The sequence below is a fragment of the Prionailurus bengalensis genome, chromosome D1 (genome assembly GCF_016509475.1).
Source record: "Prionailurus bengalensis isolate Pbe53 chromosome D1, Fcat_Pben_1.1_paternal_pri, whole genome shotgun sequence".
NCBI lineage: Eukaryota > Metazoa > Chordata > Mammalia > Carnivora > Felidae > Prionailurus > Prionailurus bengalensis.
Window position 1 is genome coordinate 40,176,283 of NC_057346.1, and position 21,390 is coordinate 40,197,672.

Consider the following 21,390-nt stretch of genomic DNA (forward strand, 5'->3'; position numbering starts at 1 on the left):
ACAGGTAAACAGGTAAACAGGACTTTAGATCACAGCAGGGCAAAGTTTCCAGGAGCAGAGATAATTAGCAAAAGAAAGGTGCCTTGTTGACCCTGAGGTAGCATGTTCTGTCTTTCTTGTCCCCTAGGCAAGTTTAGGTAAACAGAGGTGGCACCTCATGCCTGCCTTAAACAACCATCTGCCCGGTGTCAGGATTTTATTTTGTACTGACCCAAATCCCGAACACCACATATCTTCGAACCCCCCTTTCCCTCACGCCCATGAGTTGATGTTCATGGTTTCATTGTCTCTTTGTGCACATCTATCACACTTATAAGTCTTCTGATCCTAATAAAAACGGAGCAAGGACCCTTACTTGGGGCTCTTGCTTCTCCTGGACATTAGCCTCTCTTGCATTTTAATTCTGCATCCACTCTCTTGCTGGACAGGAGAGAACTCCAGACCCAGCATCTATGACAAAAAAGAACAGAGCAAGTTTAATAGTGGTATGTATAGCATGATCCTATACTTTGGGGGAAACAAATCTAAACTTGCATATGTAAGTATAAACCTAAAAATTCCTAGAAGCCTACAGACCAAAATGTTGACAGTGCTTACAAAGATATGGTAGATACTTGCAAATGAGCCTAGTGGGACTGAAAAAAAGTGAATTTTACATATTACTTTGAAAAAGGAACAGCAATTTTTTTTTACTTTGTGTTTTTTGATGTTTTTTGAAACTTGTTGCTTATATAATTACATAATTGCATAACAGGGAGATACTTAATATTTAGCTATTAACATTGAATTGAGATTGAAAGAGAAAGGAGTTGAGGCCCCACCCAAGTCTCAACATAATGATTAAATGTCCAAGAGGAAAACCAGTTCATTCCTACTGAAGATCTGATTTGTTAAAAGTTGATAAAAGCGGACTTGTAAATTGTGAAAAAAATAATTTCAATTCTGTTTGTTGTACTATATGGTAAATGTTGACAAGATTTCAAGAAAAAATATGTAACAAAGGATTTCTTTGTTTTTAATTTTATTAAATGTATATTTATTTTTGAGAGAGAAAGAGAGAGTGTGTGAGAGGAGGAGGGGCAGAGAGAGAAGGAGACAGAGAATCAAAAGCAGGCTCCTCACTGTCAGCACAGAGTCTGACGTGGGGCTTGAATTCACGAACCTTGAGATTGTGACCTGAGTGGAAACGAAGAGTCAGATGCTTAACCAACTTGAGCAGAAACCAAGAATGAGATGCTTAACCAACTAGGCCACCCAGGGGCTCCTAGCAAAGGATTTCTAATTAACACAGAAATGTGGAAGATTGGAACATACTTTACCTTTTCTTCCTTTCTACAACTCGACAATGACAGTAAAGGATTACAGACACACACACACACACACACACACACACACACTCACACACGTGGTGAGAGAGAAGAAGAGGGGAGAAGGGGATACATACAGAGTTGGAGAGAGAGGAGGAGGAGAGAGAGAGCACAGGGACAATAGGAAAGAAGACAGCGGTATAATTTTAGCAGCTGGATGATTAATGGATAAATGGGGACCAACTCCACAGATCACAGGAAGCTGAAATCTAAGCCCACTAGGGCTAAATCTAAGAAGCATATCAACCCATGCCAAGGATTTAAAAAAAAAATGCTCAGGAACTGACTCCGACAAGTACTTCAGAATATAGGAGAACAGGTAGGGAAGAAAACAAGAGGGTTGGTTGAAAATCCACACAGGATGTAGATGGTAACCCAGGTCCTTTCCCCAGCTGGACAACTGCCTCTTCATGAAGCTGGCAGAAAATCCAAGGTTTCTTCTCTGGAGATGTCAAACCAGAGGTCTCTGGACTTAGGGCATTCAGCAGAAAGAATGAAGGCTACCATACCAAATACAGAACTGAATGAAAGCCTCTTTTCTAAACATCCGTTTCCATGGCTCAGCTCTTAGGATGCTGGCAGCCACATTTAAGGACAGGATATTAGAGGAGTCCTCTCGGAGGAAAGTGATCAGCTGAAGACAAAAATGAGGAAAAAAATAAAATGTTGACACTTGGGAGTCCCTGTGTTCTTCTCAATTATCCTTCAGCGAAGCCCAGTCTTTAAGAAGCCCTACTCTGTCTCACACTATTAAGGCCTCTTTCTTAAATAGGAGCCAAAATAAGAATGATGAGAGATTTGAGGGAGGGCAACTTTTAACATCAGAGAGACCAAAATAAATAGAAAAGGTAACACAGACAAAAGAAACAACATAAGAAGCAGAAGAAAAACAAACAGTAATTCTCTTCAGGGAAATAAGAAAAAACATTACACACGCACACACACACACACAGATTATAAAAAGAGAACACGTAGAAAACAAAATAGATCACCTAGAAATTTTAAAATACTATACCAGAAATTCAGAAATTACAATTCTGAAATAAAAATTTAGAATGCCCTCATGACAGGTATAGAGAAACCTATCAAATGAAAAAAAAAAAAAGAAATAATTGTTAATTTCAGGGAAAATGTTTATGTGGATAGAATCGTGTAAACTCAAATAGTGATCTATCAAAACAATATTATATGTTTATATATATGGGCGGATGAAAGAGAAGTCTGTGTCTGGGGAAGTTATGATTATCTTCAACAGTGAGGATAGCCCAGGTAATATGTAAAACAAAAATTAGGGGTTCCTGGGCAGCTCAGTCTGTTAAGCATCTGACTTGGCTTCTGCTGAGGTCATGATCTCACAGTTTCGGGGGTTCAAGCCCCACATCAGGCTCCGTGCCGACAGTGCGGAGCCTGCTTGGGGTTTTCTGTCTCCCTCTCTCTCTGCACCTTCCCCACTTGTGCTGTCTCTGTCGCTCTCAAAATAAATGAATAAACTTTAATAAAATAAAATACAAATTTGAAAAACAGTATAATCAACTCGTTCATTAGAAAGCTATGGTAGATATTTGTCATTTCTTGGGCTGTCCAGCTCCTTTTGAATGACATCTTACTATCTTTGGGAAATTTATTGTCATTTGAGCCCTGTGTCCCCAAAATGAACCCCAAATTCTGTTCCAGTGTCCTTGGCGGCTGGCACAGCTATATGTGACCTGGCCTCCACTACCAGGCTCGCTCCCGTGAGAGTCTGACTTGGAAGTGGACACCTCGAGGAAGGGGCCCCATGTGGAAACCATTTGGCTGGTGAGGGCATGGCAGAATCATGCAGCTCTGGGGGGCGGCCACAAGGTTGTATTTCAGAGAGGCACCTGCACCAGTGGGGCAAGCAGTGTTGAACATTTTCTTTTCTTAGGGCAGCCTGTCACATGCCTTTAACCATTGTTCCTAGAAGCTTGGCACCCCCATGAGCTACCCAACTGACTGAGTCAGTCTGTCCTCTGTGAGTAACAACCCTGGGAACTGCAGAGGCAAATAGAGAAGAAAAGCCCAAGAACTTGGAATGGTTGCCTTCTGGAGTGGTAAATCAAGAGTGGGAAGAGGTAGACCAGGAGACTATTGTTTTTTGTTATAAGCCTTTGTTTTCCTGTTGGGCTTTCTAACCATGACTATTACAATTTCTAACCATGTACATGGATGAGTTTGATAAACATTAAAATTGAAACAACAACAAAGAAAACAGACAATAAGAACTATCTTTTGGAGAGTGTAAATGCGCTACACAATGTTACCTCTCGCTTGTTAGTCTGTGGGAGACGACTTGTTGATAACAGCTCTATTTCCCTCCAGGGTCTGGAAACAGACTCACAAACCTTCCCGATATCTGTTTCTAGGTATAATGAAGCTGGGTCTTTGGATGAAAACTATTTGCCACTCTTGGCCTAAGAGGAAATACTCAATCTCAGGACCTGCATTCCTGAACTTAAGTGAAAACAAGACCAGAATATGTTTTATGGTATACTAAATTAGAACGTATATCTTGGTATACGTAATTCTGACAAATAACCTTAATTAAGAGATGTATGTCACCACTATAGAACTCTATTATTCCAGTGAAATTGCTACAGTTGAAAAAAACCCATTTAGGTTTCTGACCATGAACATGAAGATAAACTTGGAAACTTTACAGCACTATGATTAATAGAATTTTATTACTTCAGAGTTTTCAGGGTGGTGCAAATCTCCTCACTAGCAATACTGGCATAACACTATAGAAGAAAAAAATGTTTCTTCAAGTCAACATGTAGTTAATTCACATTTGGAGATAAGAATACCGTGACAACATGACAATTTAATGAATTTTGAACAGCTTTAGAAAGGGGATTATTAAAAGAAAAAGAAAAGAAGTGTTTTGTGGTAGAAAAACAGCACACCAGAATTATCTGGACAATTTTTAACAGTCATTTGCAAGGACTTATTTTTCCCCTCTTTTATCATAATTTCCTCCCTTCCTCCCTCCCTCCCTTCCTTCCTTCCTCTCTTTCTTTAATTTCATTTTTACTACTACAGTGGTTGTATTATTTGCCTATGATGAAAATGAGATTCTGTACAAGATTCAAGAAGCATACTTAAATCCATCATTAAAAATCTCCTGGCATTTTTCAGTGGCACCTTTATATTACTTGGAATTTGGCTCTATTTGCCTTACCTTTATATTAATCACATGGCTAGTATGCCAGGGCAAACTTGAATTCTGTGGCCAACAAAGTCTCAGAGGAGGTTGTATCTCTGAAGAGGAGGACCTAATGGTGCATGGTAAATGAGATATGGAATAATATGCATAATGGTTTAATGTTACCTAATCCCCAGAATCTGCCAAACCAGTGGAGTGATTTGGGGCAAGGCACTTAACTTCCGAATCTTATTTCTCTCATCTGTGAAATGCAATGATTGGGTTTAATGATCTCTAGGGTGATTCCCTGCACACAAATCCCTTAGTGGTGACATCCATGGTTTACATCTTTAGGATTCCTGTGGATGAGCATTTAAACATAGCTTTCAATGTTTATGTAGTTATGTAGGTAGGGTAGTCTGTATTGTCTTAGGGAAACAAAAAAGCATGACCAGTATTAAGAACAATGCTAAGACTGACTAATTTCACTTAGCACAGTACCCTATAGGTCAATCTATGTTGTCTCAAATAACACAATCTTATCTTTTTTATGGCTGTGTAATATTACACACACACACACACACACACACACACACACCATATTTTCCTCATCCATTCATCTATTGCTGGATGCTCAGGTTGCTTCCATGTCTAGACTATTGTAAATAATGCTGCAATAAACAGCCATAAACAGGGATGCATATATATTTTTGAATTAGTGTTTTTGTATGTCTCTGGGTAAATACCCAGTAGTAGAATTATTTACTGAACCATATGGTATTTCTATTTTTAATTTTTTGAGGAACCTCCATACTGTTTTCTGTAGTGGCTTTACCAATTTACGTTCCCACCAACGATGCATGAGGGTTCCTTTTTCTCCACATCCTCACCAATACTTGTTATTTCTTGTCATTTTGATTTTAGCCATTCTGACTTATGATGATATCTCGTTATGGTTTTGAATCATTAAGTTATACACCTGAAACTAGTGTAACATTGTGTGTCAACTGTGCTCAAATTAGAAAAAAAAAAAGTTACTAGGGGCACTGAGGTGGCTTATTCGGTTAAGCATCCAGCTTTTGACTTCGGCTTGGGTCATGATCTCACAGTTTGCGGGTTTGAGCCCCATATCAGGTTCTGTGCTGGCAATGTGGAGCCTGCTTGGGATTCTCTCTTTCCCTCTCTCTCTGTCCCTCCCCTGCTCGTGTGCTTTGTCTCTCTCTACAAATAAATAAATTAATTAAAAAGTAAAAAAAAAATGAAAATATACTAAATTAAAACAAAATAAATGAAAAAGAACACTAAGACAAGTATAGTGTAGGTACATAGGGATTCATTTGGGTAGTTTAAGGTTGGTATGATTATGTTTAATTGGGAAAAGGTATTAAAAAGCTGAGCATCATTTAGAAAATAGCTCTGTGTGGACTACCTGTGTAATGAATAAAGCTCCCCCCCAAAAGGAAACAATAAAACCCTTGAAGGCACAAAGTGACCTATATATGTTTTTATTTGTTTGTTTATGGACAATGTATAAAAAGGAATAATATACTTCTGTGGTAAGGAGACTTATCTTGTTTAGGTTGGATATAGGTGGGAATTCAGATCATAGTCTTAGGCCCATCTCACAAATTTAGACAAATTAATTCTTTTTCTTTTTTTTTTCTGGTTCATCAGTTAAATTTTGTTTTGTTTTGTTTCTTGTTTTGCTTTTTGTTTTTTATTTTGGAGAGAGAGAGAGAGTAAGCATAACCTGGAGAGAGAGGCAGGGGGAGAGAGAGAAAGAATCCCAGGCAGGCTCCATGGATTGAGCATGGAACCCATCACGGGGCTCGGTTCCACAACCCTGGGATCATGACCTGAGCTGAAATTAAGAGTTGGTTGCTCAACCGACTGAGAAACACAGATGCCCCCATCAATTAAATTTTGGAGTCTTAATGATTACTTTTTAGTACTGTATAAAAGAACATAATTCAGCAGATGGTTAGGGCACAAAGACTCTAGAGTCAGACAGAACTGGATTTGAATCCCAGCTCCATGACCTACTTCCTGTGTGTCCTTGGGAAAATAAAATTCTCTGTGCTCAATTTCCTCATCTGTGAGAAGAGATCATGCAGTGATAGAAGTCTTCCCTTCTTTTGCCTTCTTAGTAGTTTTTCACCTTCTTTTGGAACTCCTCTTTTTTGTAGGGACCCTCATTCCATGTGGTTAGTTCATGTAGAGACTGAACCCATTCTGTCCTATCCACATGGCTGGGTACAACTTGAACCTGGCTAACCACATTACCCTTCTCCCTAATCAATAGCAACTTCAGGGATAAACAGATGACCCAAAGCAGCCAATCAGACAAGTGTCTGAGATTTCACCTCCAGAGATGTAGGGCAGATGCTCCCTTGCTGTTTGGGTTGCTAATGGCACAATACAAGTTTGGGTCTGTTGATGTCCACCATAATAGCTGTATGAAGAGAAACTTCCAGAGACACAGAGGTAGGGATAAGGATGGGATATAGAGGCCATCATCAGATCTTGGCTTCATGTGACCAGTCAAGGGTACTAGACAGGTAAGAAATGGCTCCCAGGAGCACAACAGTAATGTGGATGGTAGGGCACAGAGCGGAAGACAGACGGCATGAAGGGCAGGTGTGGAAGAAATGGAAGAAAGGGCCAGGGCACTTTCATCAGTTGGTATTCAATTTGCCTGCACACACGACAGCAGAAAAACCAATGCCTTGGACAAGATCGCGGTTTACTTCTCTCTTACATAACATACCCTGAAGATAGGCAGCCAGAGACTGGTGAGGATCCCTGGCTTTCGGAGCACAAGTCTCCTTCCAGGTCACTATATAGATCTCATTGATATTTGCACAAGATGGCTGCGGAGCTCAAGCCATTGAGTTGGTGTTCCAGGCAGCAGGTTGATGGAAGGAGTCTAAGGAGGGGTCTTTTATGTCTTGTTGTCAAAAATGCAGTCATTTGTTCACACCTGCTGCAAGGAAGATTGGAAACTGTGTATTTTGGTGGGCAGCAATGTGTAATGTGTCTAGCTAAAACCCAACATTATATTACCAAAGAGGAGATACACTGGATATTGAGAAGAAATTAGCAGTCCTGGACGCACTGCTGGAGAGACAAAGCAGCAGGGCAGGGATGAGCTGAGGACAAAGCTGTCTGTCATTGCTCAAAGGGAGGAAGCGAGAACAACTTGACATGTACAGGCAACAACAATCACAAAGACAAGACCACACTCACGCATCCAATTGCGTATTTTCTGTGTTGCATGAAGATCTGTGTGCATATACAGATGTGCACATGCACACACATACGCTTATGCACACACACCACACAATGGATCATAAATACTGTACTACAGTTCTAAAGAGTTAGGTCACAGAGATCAATAATAATAAATATGAAGCAGCCCTGTCAGTTCTAAAATTCAGATGATTCAGCTTTCTCTTTAATAATTATAAAACCAGAAACATCCTTATAAATATTTTTCTTTTATTTTTATTTTTTTAAGTTTGTTGATTTATTTTGGGAAAGAGAGACTGAGCACGGGGGTGGGGTGGGGGGAGAGGGGCAGAGGGTGGGGGGAGAGAGGGAGAGAGAGAGAGAGAGAGAGAGAGAGAGAGAGAGAGAGAGAGAATCCGAAGCAGGCTCCGCAAGGAGCCCTGTGTGGGGCTCAAACCCACAAATATGTGACATCGTGACCTGGGCAAGAATCAAGAGTTGGATGCTTAACCGACTGAGGCCCCCCAGGCGCCCCTCCTTATAAATATTTTTAAACATGAACTCCTGAGCTATGCTCCTACAAAAGTTTTTAAGCTCAGGGGAACTCTGAATATTCTATGATGCCAAAGGATGTTTGGAGATTTGGGAATTTTTAAGAGCTAAGATTTAAGTGTTTTGAGGTGATAGTCAAGCTAAGTATAGCCATTAAATCACTGTTTTGGACACTGTGTGGATCTGTCAGTCAGAGACTGGTTTTCAGATGCCCAGGAGAACAGGTCATTAAAATAAATATTCCAGGGGGTTTTAGCAACAGCAAAGAACAAACTTATGAAATCTATGACACTGTTAGATTTCCATCTGTTGCAGGAGCCCCTGACGATACATGTGGGGCTATCCAGGCACTATTTCAAAATGATGTGAGTTGTAGTGACTGTTAATCATCTGCGGACTCACTGTGCAAGGGGGACACACGCCAGGTGCAGTACAGCAGATGCAGTTCCCAATTTACCAGGATCATGTCACAATTCATTTACATTATGGCAGTCTGGTGTTCAAAATCTGCTCGAACCTAGACAAACATATGCTGGATGACTGCTAGGTAAGCGTGTTTCTCAGGGTAATATATTATACCTAGCAGGTTGCTGGGTAAATTAACGTATTCCTGATCTGCAAGAATCATTTGGAATTGTCTCTGGACATCTATGTCAAAACCTTAAAGTGCTAGAGGATCCACGAGGTTGAAACTCACAGGCTTGCCAGGATCACGACGGAGCATTCCACATTTGATGCTAATATATTGTAAAGTATGTGCTAATGAATTACAAATGGTGTCACACAGTCTGTGCACGTTGTCATATTAATTCAAGATTTCAGAATTTCAAAATACACTTTCAATATGACTCAAGTGTATAAATATTAAGGAGGCATTAACCTTTATCACAATGATTTTTCTTATGTTAAAAAGATCAAAATTTAACATAACAGGGCACCCGATTGGACGTTGCTGTAAAGTGGTTGATGAGAAGAACAGGATCTGTCCCAAAATTATTCATGTAAAAACTACTACCAAACGTTTCATTTACATTTCTTTGGGAATAGTAGGAGTGGGGATGAGAGCTGGGGGAGGAGGAATATTCTGAGTAGTGAGAAAAGAGTAAATCCAAGGATGTCAGTTCTTTAATTAACATGCTGTTTGTCATCTTCTAGCCCAGAGAATAACAAAACCCTGCAGGCACCAAATAAAATGAGCCTTAGAGACGTTTCTCATCCTAGGCAACCTACAGAGTTTGTGTCAATTTAGAGTCACTGATGCAAACACTTTGTTCAAATACCTCATTTGTGTTCTAGCTGCATGGCATCGGCAAGAATGTTTTCAAGGTCAAATGGATATTTTGATAAGTCAGACTGTGGGATTCCACGAACCAGCCTCCTCGAGGCTGATCAAGGACTTGGGTGAAGCAAATTGGAGCTTAAACTCGAGTCCTCAGACCAGTGATATCTTACACAGCTATCAATTGCCTTCCCAAAAAAAGAAAAAAAAAAAAAAAAACACTTTCTCTCTGGCAGGATTTGCAACTGAAGTCCATCAGTTCCAGCCTCAGGGAAGCCCAGACCAGAAGAAAATAAAATAGTAAAATGACTTATTTTTGCCTTACCTTGTCAGAATCTTCAATTTGGAAGCAAAGGTTTGGGGCAGCTTCATGACCACTGCGACATTCCTGGTATCATTAGGGCAGCAATCACATCGAACTTGCTTAGGGCCATGTCCCCATTTTCTGGTCCAGTGCCTGGCACATAGAAAGGGTTCTCAGTAAATATTTGTTGGACAAAAAATAAATATCAAGAGTCACATACTTAAAACTACCTCTTCAAATTAACTTAGAAAACATCCCCAGGGCTATTAAGCAGTAATCAAAATCTTGTATTTTATTATGCCCCATGTCCCAGAAATTTCTTAAGGGACTTGTGAATTTCTAAAATGCTAAGTTTCATTTTTTTTAATTTTTTTTCAACGTTTTTTATTTTTTTATTTTTGGGACAGAGAGAGACAGAGCATGAACGGGGGAGGGGCAGAGAGAGAGGGAGACACAGAATCGGAAACAGGCTCCAGGCTCTGAGCCATCAGCCCAGAGCCTGATGCGGGGCTCGAACTCACGGACGGCGAGATCGTGACCTGGCTGAAGTCGGACGCTTAACCGACTGCGCCACCCAGGCGCCCCTAAGTTTCATTTTTTTAAAAAAGAATCTCTGCTTGTGTTTCTGGACTTATGTGCAGACAAATAATTGAGGTATTTATCAACCCTGGACAGTAGAAAATGAGTCCAAATTGTAGGAGCTTCAGTATTAAAACAAAGAAGATGGACCCTGTGGGGGAATAATATAAATTGTGGGACATTTTATGTTGGACGGAAAAAATTGTGTGTCGTTTTATATTGTGATTACATAAACAAGTCTAATGGTGTACCACTTCATGGAAGAATAATACATTTTACCCAACATTTTCATCTCCTCCATTTGGAAGAAGTCCCTTCATGAAACTAACCTACACGGTAACCACTAGGGGGCACCATTAGTGGGATCATAGCACTGGGAGGGGTCTCTGTTTTCTATCATACCGGGTAATACTGTGGTTTGGGCACCTTAAGTTGAACTCTGATTGAAGTTCCCATGGATTTATTTGGGAAAGAGTGGGGAGAGAGTGATGGTAGGTACTGCCATCACCAATCAAATCGGTTTCATTCTTTCCCAGTTTATAATTCCAAAGGATATGTCAAGTCATTTGCTGCAGCACCTCCTAAATTTTAAGTGTTTAATACTTAACTCAATTTGTAAACGGTTGCTTTGGCACTGACTGCTACTTATTGCCCAAAATGTTATATAAATGAGCCAAAGATGGTCTGTGGGTATTGACCCCTAGGTTGTTTATTACTTCTCTGTAGACTGAGATCAGTTCAAAAACTTACTTGCATCCTATCAAAATTTTACACATCCAGTTATTTAAAAAAATAGTCCAGACAAGCAGATTTTTAACCATTTAGAGCCTTAACTGCTTTGCATACCTAGTGAAATCTGACCCCCACATCTGCTGGCCATTGATAAGGTAGAACCTTCTGGTTGTAAGCTGCTATGGCCCTTCAGAGGTCTCTGACCCAAAGACGTATCACCTGGTCACATAAGGCCCCTCTCCATCCTCTCCTTCCCTGGGAGTCCCCTTGTCCTCCTCCCCTTCTGGATGGTTGCCTCCCCACTGTAACCTCCGGACGTTCTCCTGCAGTGAGGGACTTCTCTTCTTGTGCAGCCCTGTCCAAGCACTACCCACGTGAGGACACAGCAAGAAGACACTGTCTATGAACCAGGCAGCGGGCAAATCTTCCAGACACCAAATCTTCCCGTGCCCCAATCTTGGACTTCTTAGACTTCAGTACTGTGAGAAATAAATATTTGTGGTTTAAGCCACCCACCTATGGCATTTTTGTTACAGCAGACAATGGTCACCATAGAACAGACTAAGACAATAGTCATCATAGAAAAACGATCACAGCCATGGCTTGGAGAAGTGGGAGCATGAGGGATCCCCGAGGAACAGCGAACAGTCCGGTTGATTGAAATCATACAATACACCCAGGCAAAGATTGAGAGAAAAGTTTGGAAAGTGTGTTTGGGTCACATTTAGAAGGCTCTTGAACACCTGGGCCCCGAATGCTATTGATTTTGGTTGACAATGGGGGGTCCCTGAAGGCTCTTGAGTGAGACAGCGATGCTATGGGAGTTGTGTGCCTGTAAGATTTATCTGGAGATAGCGTGACGTCTGGGCTGAAGAAAGGAAAGACAGGAGATTAAAAAGATACCACTTCAGGGGCTTTGCAGTAATCCAGCAAGATAATGAAAGTCTGAACGCAAGTCGTGGAAGGGAAGATGCCAGAGACATTCAGAGGATATTGATCATTTCTCCAACCACAATACAGACGATGCCATCCAAGTATCTCTTTCCTGTCTATTTTTATCATTGATGCTACAGGTAGCTAGAAGCAAAGTGGCCTTGATTATAGCATCATCATACTTCTTCACACAGAACACACCAAAACACACAGAGATCCTGAGCTTCCCAGAAATACACAGCATGCATAGGGGATTTACCAAACTGATAGAATTAAACGCTCGAATAGAATAAAAACAAAACGGTTAACTAAAGTGCCTTTATTGGCTGGAAACAGCTACTTCCCCTAAAGACACTTATTTAATTAAGAATGAAGTTCGTAAGTTCATGTGTTGATTTGGTATCTTTCTATAAAATAGATTTTAATTTTTTTCCAAAATACCCATTAGTCTCATAAGGTAATCAAACTTAGGTTAAAAAAATTTCATTGAAAAGGAAATAAGCATACTGGACTTTTTCAATGTATGTGAAGCAATTATCTTGAATTAATAGTAATTGCCCAGGTGCTGCTAAAAGTGCCCAGGTAACGGCAACATTAAAACTGCAGTCATGGGGCGCCTGGGTGGCCCAGTTGGCTAAGTGTCCGATTTCAGCTCAGGTCATGATCTCACGGTTCGTGAGTTTGAGCCCCGCATCGGGCTCTGTGCTGACAGCTTGGAGTCTGGAGCCTGCTTCAGATTCTGTGTCTCCCTCTCTCTGCCCCTCCCCTGCTCACGCTCTGTCTCTCAAAAATGAATAAACATTTAAAAAAAAAATGCACTCTCAAAGAGAATGGTTTCAAAAATTATTTTTTTTTATAAAATTTTTTTAAACTTTTTTTTAAATTTATTTTTGAGACAGGGAGAGACAGAACATGAACAGGGGAGGGTCAGAGAGAGGGAGACACAGAATCTGAAACAGGCTCCGGGCTCTGAGCTGTCAGCACAGAGCCCAACACGGGGCTCGAACTCACGGACCGCAAGATCATGACCTGAGCCGAAGTCGGCCGCTTAACCGACTGAGCCACCCAGGCACCCCTCAAAAATTACTTTAAAAAGCTTTGCCTATAGTCTCAGTGGGGTGTTTTATTTTTAAGTTAAAAATTTTTTAATATTTATTTATTTTTGAGAGAGAGAGAGACAGAGCACGAGCAGGGGAGGGCAGAGAGAGAGGGAGACACAGAATCTGAAGCAGGCTCCAGGCTCTGAGCTGTCAGCACAGAGCCTGATGTGGGGCTTGAACTCATGAGTTGTGAATTCATGACCTGAGCCAAAGTCAGACGCTTAACCCACTGAGCCACCCAGGCACTCCTCAGTGGGATGTTTTGTCTCTTTGGAATTCCTTTACCTTTTCCCCTTCTCCCCAAATTTAGAGGAGCCCTTTGGTTCCCGGAAAATGACTTCTACCCTTCGTGCTAAGGAAGAAACAAATGACTATACTATGCCAGTTAATGTTCCCCATCAACCCATGTTTCCATTTGTTTTCCATCTCCAAATGTTTTCAACTACCAAATGTTTTCCATTATCAAATATTTCCACAGTGAGTGGTTCAAGACTTATAACCTGACGTAGGGAATTTATAGATGATCACTATCTTTTGCTTGCTAATAACAGAAACTCTGACTCCAATCGGCTAAAATAATAAGGACCCTTATTATCTCTTACAGCAAGAAGTTTAAAGGTAGAGCAATCCAAGCCATGCACTCTCAGGGCTCCAGGTCTCAGCTTGCTTCCTCAATGGCTGGGTATTGTTCTTAGGATGTTTTTCTCATGACAAGAAGGCTGCCAGCAACCGCTAGGATGACACCCTTCCCAGGTGAAATAGAGACGAAAGCATCTTGCCCTGTGATATAACAGGGGACTCATTCAGTATATATATTCATGCTGAACCACTAATAGACCAGGAGAATATTTTTCTAGTTGGCTTAGGGCTGGTTGGAATCCACACAAGGAGCTAAAAACGGGATGGATATCATTCAAAAGAAGGTTTTCTGAGGAAGGCAGAAGTTAGAGGTGGGGAGGCATAAATGCTGGTGCAAAAAGATGTTGAAATGCATGTGTCCGCTGAAGTGATCAGCGAGATGTAAAACAGATAAATCTGCGGAAATGTCAAAGTAGGTGGCAGTGATGTCCAGGAACTGATGAGGTGGATCACTCCTACCAAGGACTTAAAATGGTAGAGGGTGGAGATTAAGAGAGGGTTTCGTGGGGAGGATTTGGAAGAAAGATGCTGGTGTGCTGTGAATCTTGAGCACCCCATCCTAAGGGGAAAGGGTGTGAATGTTTCCCGTGGCAGGGATGTGGGCCCTAAGTGTGAACTCGAGTCAGTGGGAGAACCGTTTTTCGATCTTTACTGTTAGGGACATTGAAGGGACGATGAGACTTCAGCAGTCAAGTTTAGAGAGCATTTAAAATGTTGAATTCACACTGTGTTTGCCTTCTAAAGTGACATTTGAACCTTGTAATAGTTAAGAGAGACCCCCAAATCATGGGCTCTCCAGGAGTATTCATCCTGGAAACTTGGCCATGATCTGCATGAGCGCAAGGAGTATACTGTGCCTTGTCTTTCAATAACCAGGACGCGAGTAAGTAACCAGACGCTGGGAGCTCGGCTACGGCTGACTCAAACAACAAAAACAAAACAAAACAAAAAAACCCCAAAACAAAACAACAACAACAAAAGAAACGAAGACCAAAAAAAACCCAAAAACCAGAAAACCAACCCAAAACAACAACGACAAAAACACACATGCTTTGGCAACTGTGCTTGCCAAACGTGCACTCTTGTGCGTGAAGTTCGCTTCCTCCTTGAATCTGGCCTGGGGCCGTCTGCCTGATGGAATCTATGGGGTCTGGGTGTGTAGTCTCAGCTCCCCAGGCTCAAGCATGTAGCAGGCACCGTCCTTTCAGGAGTTGGCGTGGAATCGAGCAAGCCAGCGCCCAATGTCTGCCACCGTCCCTACACCACACACCTGGCAGTTTATATCCTGAGTAGATTCACTCCATAAATGTGTTTATTCCGGAGATAGGATTCATAAAAAATCGATTCATGGCCTCACCGAACATTGAAATCCAACTACTCAGTTATCCAGGAGTGAGATCCCTCTGTTTCCTGCGAAGCGGCCACCTTTCCCCCAGCCACCACCCTTTCTTTAAGCAATGAAGCTTCTCCCAGAGGTCTCGCCCTCACCAGAGCCTGTTCATATCTTACTCAAACTTTGGGGTCTCCCTCCAGTGCTGCCTCCCCAAGGAGCCTTTCTGTAGCTTTCCTCTGAGTTCCCTCTCTCTGCAATCTCTAGCATTTCCTGTCCAGAACGCTATTTTTCCATGGAACTGTATAAGCGTTGGCTTTGTTTGCTAATTTCTTCCTTCATCCATTCAACCAATGTCTAAGGAGCCCGTACCAGGAGGTATGCTGGGTGCCAGGTGGTAAACAAGACAGTTGTCCCTGTCTTTCTAAAGCTTACAGACGAGGATGGAGGAGACAAACAGTAAACAGAAACAAACATGTGAATATAGAATCACAGATTGCAGTAAGAGCTGTGAGAGAAAATGTCAGCTATAAAATATCAGATGTGTTGAAAGAGTAAGTCAGGGGTCTATCTTAAATGAGGTGGTCGGAGAAGGTGCTTCTGAACAAGTAAAAACTAAAACAGGAAGTAAAGTAGGGGTGAGCCAGGTGAACAGTGGGAAGAAAAACATTGCAGGCAGAAGGGATCATATGTTTAAAGGCCTTGAGTCCGGAAAGAGATCAAAGCCTTTCAGCAACTGAGAGGACAGTATGTTTGGGACACGTGGCAGGGGGCAGGTGAGACACGGTTAGAAATATAGGCAGATTGCATGGGGCCTTCCGGGTTGGATTAACAACTTTGGGTTTAAAGGTAAGGATATTGGAAGATTTTGGAAGGATTTATAGCACAGCAGTACTGTGACCCAATTAATGTTTTAAAAGAATGCCCTAGTTCCTCAATGGAAAATGGATTGCAGAAGAGCAAGGGTAGAAGAAAAGAAACCAGCTAGGGAGCAATTACAAAAGCCCAGACCAGAAGTCATTGTGGTGGGCCCACTACTGGTGGTTTCAGGGGAGATGGAAAGAATGGCTTGTAATTGAGATCATAAGCTTTGTGTCTTTTGTGCATGCCGGGCATCTTGCTTGGTAAAAACCTATAGCTGCGCTCAGTAAGTAAATATAATGAATCAATACAGTAATTAGTTAATTAATTACAGGCCGTTTTAATCTTTTAAAAAGAGGAGCTGATCTGTATTGTTAACCAGATCAAACATTTCACAGCAGCTGAGAAAGCAATTAGAAAGACACATAGTCAATCTGGTTTGTTTGCTAAGAAGACAGACTTGTTGCCTGTCTGGCCACATTAACAACTAAATAAAACAGACTGCATGGTTATCCAGAGTTATGTTTAGTCACCGCACCAGTCTAAGAGAAAATCAATTCTATTTAGGTCAGTTTAATTGTTCATTAGGTAGAGCTTTGAGTGCACAACCTAGAGTATTAAAATACACAGCAGTGGTTCCCAAATGTTTTTTAATTTCACCAAACAATATTTTTTTCCAAAATGGTGGGAACTGCTTAATAATACTGACACCTTTTAGATTGTCAAGAATGAATATTAAATTTTTTTTCAATGTTTTTTTATTTATTTTTGGGACAGAGAGAAACAGAGCATGAATGGGGGAGGGGCAGAGAGAGAGGGAGACACAGCATCGGAAACAGGCTCCAGGCTCCGAGCCATCAGCCCAGAGCCTGACGCGGGGCTCGAACTCACGGACTGCGAGATCGTGACCTGGCTGAAGTCGGACGCTTAACCGACTGCGCCACCCAGGCACCCCAAGAATGGATATTAAAACAAACACCCAACTATTCTCACAGGGTTTCTTAGCTGCAAGCAACAGAAACGAATCATGCTGCTTTCAAGAAGAAAGAATTTATGGTGAGGATTTTGTGTGGCTCACAGAATGGCCGGCAGGGCTGGAGGCTTTGGGCCAAGCCAACAAGAACACTGCCCAGACCTCTGATACAATAAACACACCACTGCCAGTGCCTTTAAACAGTAGATGCTGTAGGTTAACTGCTCACGTCAGCAATGGGGCCACTGGATGTCTCCACTGACACACGGCCCCTGGAACCAGGTATACTTTACCACCGCCGCCATTCATCCCCAGAGTGGATCCTGGGGAAATTTGGGAAGGAATTTCCTTGCCTGGGCAGTCTTTGCCTCTTCCTAACACTGGTTTCAAAGTCAAAGTCTGGGGTGAATTTATCATCAGTGGAGCATAGCTCAGGGGCTCATGTCCTCCCTGCAAGGTAGGTGGGAAAGTGAGCTTCTAGGTTTGGAGGAAGTCTGTGCTTCCCATAAAGATTTATGAAGTGCAGACTTTCCCAAACATAAGAAGAGAATTTAGATATAGGGATCCTGAAAAAGAGCGACAACGACTATCTATTATGATGGGGATCAGTTCAGAATAGAGAAAAAAAAGCATTTTTTTTTTTTTGAGAGAGAGAAGGTGCAAGTGAGCGAGGGGTAGAGAGAGACAGGGCAGAGTGGAGGAGAGAATCTCATGAGGGGCAGAGAGAAAGAGAGAGGGGGAGAGAGAAGCGGGGCTCACCTGAAGCAGGGCTTCAGCTCACCTTGAGCTCACTGGATGTGGGACCCAAACTCATGAACTGTGAGATCACGACCTGAGCTCAAGTCAGGTGATTAAGACTGAGCCATCCAGGTGCCCCAGAAAGGAAACATTTAGTACCAAACTATGAAAGGGGGCAAGTTGTAGTATATTGGACAGTCTATTAATGGAATATAGTTGTTGTTTTTTTTTTAAACAGAAAACTCACCATATTGTCTCCACTGCTTTCGTTTCTGTATTCATGGTGAAACGCTGCCTTGCGGCAGCTTGGTTCCCAGAACTGCTCTGGGAACCCACGTGTGGAGAGGACTTGGGGTTTGGAGAAGCAGGTGTGGTCTTTGCGTTTCAGCTCTTCGACTCGACTCTCGGCAGTTGTACGGTCACAGGCAAATTCAATCTGAGATTTAAGGTCGTCCTTTGTAAAATGGAGGCCGTAATTCCTAACTCAGAGTTGTTGGGTGAATGAAATGAGATAAGGAATGTAAATGTTGAGCAGGAAGCCTAGAACGTAGGAGCCAGGGGGAGGTCCTCCTCTTCTGTTCTTACCATGTGGTTCTGTAATGGCATCTGCATTCTGCGCCTTTCTCAGGCATGAACTGAGCTGCTGATGTTTACTGTTGAATCAGTTCACCTGATTGGTGCTGATGTCTGGCACCTAGCACAAGGCCTGCCTACACCCTAAGTATGTTAACTGTGCACTGGCTGCTTGCCAAAGGAACAAGTAACTCTTACTTAAACGATTACTAATTATATGAAGTAATAAGGTTAAGCACATGGCATCACCCTTGGCAGAGTAGTTATTCAATAGAAATGTCAGTTTCCAGCTTCCATTTGTAGTAATAGTCAACTAGGTAACTAGGTTATTTGAGCCAACCTTCCTTATTTAATTTTGAGAGAGAGAGAGAGAGAGAGAGAGAGAGAGAGAGAGATCATGAAGCAGGCTCCAGGCTCCGAGCTGTCAGCACAGAGCCTGATGTTCAGACTCCCGAACTGCGAGATCATGACCTGAGCAGAAGTCGGACTCTTAACTGACGGAGCTACACAGGTGCCCTCTAGAATTTTTTTTTAATGTGGTAAAATATATATAAAATATACCACCTTACCCATTTTTTTAATGTTAGAAAGGGAGAGATCGAACGTGGGGGAGAGGGGCAGAAGGAGAGGGAGGGAGAATCTTTTTTTTTTTTTTTTTTTTTTTAGAGGGAGAGAGAATCTTAAGCAGGCTCCATGCTCACTGTGCAGCCAAATGAGGGGCTTGATCCCACAACCCTGGGATCATGACCTGAGCTGAAATCAAGAGTCAGATGCTCAACCAACTGAACCACCCAGGTGCCCCTATTGCCCCAAGTTTGTAATAACATTGAGAGGAAGGTACAGAGCTTTCTCATAAATCCTGTCCACACACATACATAGTCTCTCCCATCATCAACATCACTAACCAGACTGGTACGTTTTTTGCTAAGGATGAAGCTACATTGACACATCATAATCACCCAAAGTCCATAGTTTACTTTGGGGTTCATGCTTGTGTTGTATACTCTATGGGTTTGGACAAATGTATAAGGACATATTCTATCATTATATCATACAGAGTATTTTCAGCATCCTAAAAATCCTCTGTGCTCTGCCTATATATCTCTACTTCCCCATCCCTGGCAACCACTGATCTTTTTACTGTCTCCATAATTTTACCTTTTCTGGAATAGCATGCAGTTGAAATCGTACAGTATGTGGCCTTCCTAAATTCACTAAGAAATATGAAATTCACTAAATTTCACTAAGAAATATGCAATTACGGTTCCTCCTTGTCTTTTTATGGCTTGACAGATCATTTCTTTTTAGTACTGAATAATATCCCAATACCTGGAAGTACCAGGTTAGCCATTCATCTGCCGAAGGACATTCCGAGTGTCAGCAATTATGAATAATGTCGCCATAAACATCCATTGCACATTTTTGTGCAGATAGAAGTTTTCAATACCTTCGGGTAAATACCCATGGAACATGATTGCTGTATTGTATGTTTATTTTTGTAAGAAATCTCCAAATAATCTTCCAAATTGGCATGCCATTCCCACCAGCAAAGAACACGAGATCCTGTTGCCCCGCATCCTTGTCAGCATTTAGTGTTGTCAGTGTTCTGGATTCAGGCTCCAGGCTCTGAGCCGTCAGCACAGAGCCGGATGCGGGGCTCGAACTCATGAACCGTGAGATCATGACCTGAGCCGAAGTCAGATGCTTAACCAACTGAGCCACTCAGGTGCCCCTCTCACTGTTTTAATTTTCATTTCCTTGATGACATATGGGGAGCATCTTTTCATACGACTATTTGCCATTTGTATATGGTCTTTGGTGGGGTGTCTCTTAAGCTGTGTTCAAGGGACTAGGCAAGCCTAGGGTCCTTCTCCATCTCAGCTCCTCCTCTTCTCTGACAGACTTATTTCACCTAGTGTTATACTCTCCAGCTCCATCCGTGCCATTGCAAATGGCAAGACTTCACTCTTTTTTTTTTATGGCTGAATAGTATCCATTGTGCGTGTGTGTGTGTGTGTGTGTGTGTGTGTACCCCTTCTTCTTTATCCATTCATCAGTCCACAGACACTTGGGCTGCTTCCACAGTTTGGCTATTGTAGATAATGCTGCTACAAACATGAGGTGCAAGTATCCCTTTGAATTAGTCTTTATATTCTTTGGATAAATATCTAGCAGGGCAATTACTGGCTCATAGGGTAGTTCTGCTTTTGACTTTTTGAGAAACTTTGTACTGTTTTCCAGAGTAGCTTGCACCAGTTTACATTCCCACCCTTGGGGCAAAGGTGAAATAGTTATGATTCTGGCCTCAGAGGTAGATTTACTATGAAGTTAGTGAAACTTAAGCTTTAAGACCTCTCATTGATATCAACCCTTTCTAAGGCCCAGGAAAGGCCTTAGAAATGTAGAAATGTTTCAGGTTGAAAATAAAGAAAGGTTCCTACATTCCTAAAAACCAACACTAAAAAACAAAAACAAAAAAAACCCACAGGTTGTTCTGTAGCCTTAGCCATCAAACTGGTTTTAAACCTCTGTTTAGTACATCAAGGACAACTTGTCTCATTGAACATCCTTTTATTATTCTTTAGTTTTTTAGAGAGAGAGAAAGAGAGAGAGCAGGGGGAGGGGCAGAGGGAGAGACAGAGAGAGAGAGAGAGAGAGAGAGAGAGAGAGAGAAAGAGAATCTTAAGCAGGTTCCATGCCCAGTGCAGAGCACACAGGGCTCGATCTCAGGACCCTGAGATCATGACCTGAGTCCATCAAGAGTTGGTCGCTTAACCAATTGAGCCCTCGGGTGCCCCTCAGTGAATACCCTTTTGAAAGTCAGCCAGTTACTCCTGAAAATCAGTTAGAGACTCACTCCAATGAACAGCCTCTGAATGTTAACCAGTCAACAAGAGTCTCACCCAGTCACGGCTTCTACAGATGCCATCAATTCATTTGTCCCCTGAGAATCATCAATACTAGAACTCTACCCTTACCCAAACCCTATGTAAATCAACAGTTCGCTCCACTCAGAGAGGCTGTGCCTGACTATAGTAA